Here is a 2,825-nt window from a genome sequence, read left to right on the forward strand (position 1 = left end):
GGATTGACTGTTTCTTTGTTCTTTACATACATGCACTAATCAATGAGGAGTGAACTTTCTTAAACCCACTGGGCTTCTCTCTTCTGGGAATGATTGTGATGTAAGAATTACCAAGGACTGTCTTATTTATGTGAGATTTTAGAAACCCCAAATGTCAAAACTAAAAGAGCCTTTAGAGAGTATAAAACAAAAATACCAGAACTGGAATAAACCATAGAGTGCACCTAGTCCTATTGCTGCATTTTACAAATGAAAATTATGACCCAGAAAAATTTCTTGAATACTGTTCTTTTTTTCTTTTGACTTTTGCAAGGCTATTCAGTTAAATGACTTGCCTAAGGTCACACAACTAAATGAGTTAAGTGTCTGAGGCTGGATTTGAACCCAGATCCTCCTGGGACTCCAGGACTGGTGCGCTATCCACTGCACCACCCAACTGTCCTTTGCACATAGTTCTTTGAGTGAATTAATGACTTTGCTGAAATTAGAATCTAGGTCTCCTAATTCAAGGCATCATGAAATCTTGAGACTTCTTTTCACAACCCTCATCCTATCCCAGAACATGAAGGGAGAACTTTCCTATATCACAGGACTCTCCTGAATCCCCATCTTTCCTTGTTTCTTCTACTTCTAAAGTTTTTCTCCCATTCCCTCTGGAGCCATCCCCTGCACACACACAGTTAAGGTGGACTATTAATGTTTACTACAATGTGAGAAGATCTGGGGGCTAGAGAACAGTGACAGTTGAAGTCACACATCTTCCATCCCTCTGTTGACCTGACTCAATATCCAGACATTAATCATCTTCGAAAGCATCCCTGGGCATCATCTACTGTTCATCTGCAGATATCTTTCCCATGCCCTGACCCTTAACATTGTGACTTACCTGGGTAATCTTACTTCAAGAAGGGGTTAGAGATTCTATTCAGAATGAAAATTTAATGAAATAGTTGCAAATAATCCTGAAGAGAAAGAGTGGGGGGAAGATATCTATATCTAAAGAGATCAAATGTAACTGCCCAGGGAAATCTCAGAGGCAAGCAGAACTGAGTCGAAAGATGAAAGCAGAGAGGATATAACCAAAGGCAAAGACCTGTAAATGGAAGAAGTCATTGGAAGGCTAAAGTCTAGAATGAAGAAAGGTGAGAAAATTGGGAAAGGGACAAAAAGAGATTTTGGTGAATTTTTGGGGAGGGAAAGGGGCAAGAAGATAAGTAACAGTGATCTCTTTGGGCTCAGCTTCTATGGAATGTATTAAATGAATAAATGAATGAAAAAGCATTTAAACACTGTTATGTGCTAGAAAATATGAAACTGTCTCTACTCCTAAGATGCTAACAATAATGGGGGAGACATCACATAGAGGATTTCCATTATGAATCAGATGACAAGACTCCATGGGGCAGCCAAAAAGCAAATGTTAAAGTATATTTTTTCATGATGCCAAGGACCCTGGTAGTAAGGTTCTTCTATTATTGGTTGCTAAGGTGGCAGGTTTGCCAGGCTGGGCTGGAATGGGGACCAACCAGTGACGTAAGGACCACGGATTAATCAGTGGTTGTTGGTGGTATTAAAGAAGTTGAGCCCCTCTGCAGGGATTGATTCCTTCAAATGCTGGCAGTGGAACCCAGAATGGAAGCAGTACCAATGGGAGGGCACTGCTATCCTCTGGACTCTTGGGCTAAGAGTCCTAGACTCTCTCTATTAAGGTCCATTCTCTTTCCTCCACAACAGTCTGCAGTACAACAAGGGGTGGCTTGCCACTTCTACCCAGACTGATAATAAAATAATAATAATAATAATAATAACAATAATAATTAACATTTATGTGGTATTTATGGTCTCCACAGTCCTTTACAAATTTCTTATCCTTTTTGAGTTCTCTTCCTCCCCAACCATAACGGCAGGCTCCCTCAGTGCTAATGCACTGTTAACATTTTAACATTTTTCAAAAGAGGGAGTTTAGTTCTTTATCTAGTTTCCAAAGACACCTTGGAGGACTCTGGATGGATTTCAGGGGGTCCATGAATTTGTGTGTCTGTCTGTTTTCCTATGTATCTATCTGTGTTTTGATATAATTGATTTCCTTTGTAAATCTATGCTTTTATGTATTTTAAAACATCATTCTAATCAGAGACCTATTGGCTGTACCAGTATAGAGAAAAGAAATCCAATAAAAGTTGTTATTAGTAATAATAACTAATATTTAATTAGAGTTTACCATGGACCAGGTTCTAGGTTAAGCACTTTTATAATTATCTCATTCAGTCCTCCCAACAATATTGGGGTTTATTATCCCCATTTTACAAATGAGGAAACTGAGGCAAATAGGTTTAAGTGACTTGTCCAGGGTCACACAGGTAGTAAGAATCTGAGACCATATTTGAACTCATGAAGATGTGTCTTCCTGACTCTAGACCCAGCATGCTATCCACTGCACCATAAGCAAGAAATTGGTAGTCTAGAGACCTTGGATCCAATTCTGGTTCTGTAATTTTTTTTTATACTTGGGTGATTAGAACAAGTTAGAGAATCCTAGAAGCTCATGACTTGAAGGGGTCTTAGAAAACATTTAGTGGGATCGCTGCCTAATATGTAATAATATTACACTCTTGCCAATATCTAGTCATGCAGGTGATGGAGAGCTCATTGTCTCCTGGAAGCAGCCCATTTCACTCCTGTTCAGTCCTAATCATGAGATTATTGGGCAATTATTCCTCCTATCCAGCTAAAATCAGCCTCCCTGAATGTTCATTGCTGTTGTCTTCTGGAACCAAGACCAAATCTAATCACATGAGTAGAGTTGGGAAGGGCTTTACAGATGA

The sequence above is a fragment of the Macrotis lagotis genome, chromosome 8 (assembly GCF_037893015.1).
Source record: "Macrotis lagotis isolate mMagLag1 chromosome 8, bilby.v1.9.chrom.fasta, whole genome shotgun sequence".
Classification (NCBI taxonomy): Eukaryota; Metazoa; Chordata; class Mammalia; order Peramelemorphia; family Peramelidae; genus Macrotis; species Macrotis lagotis.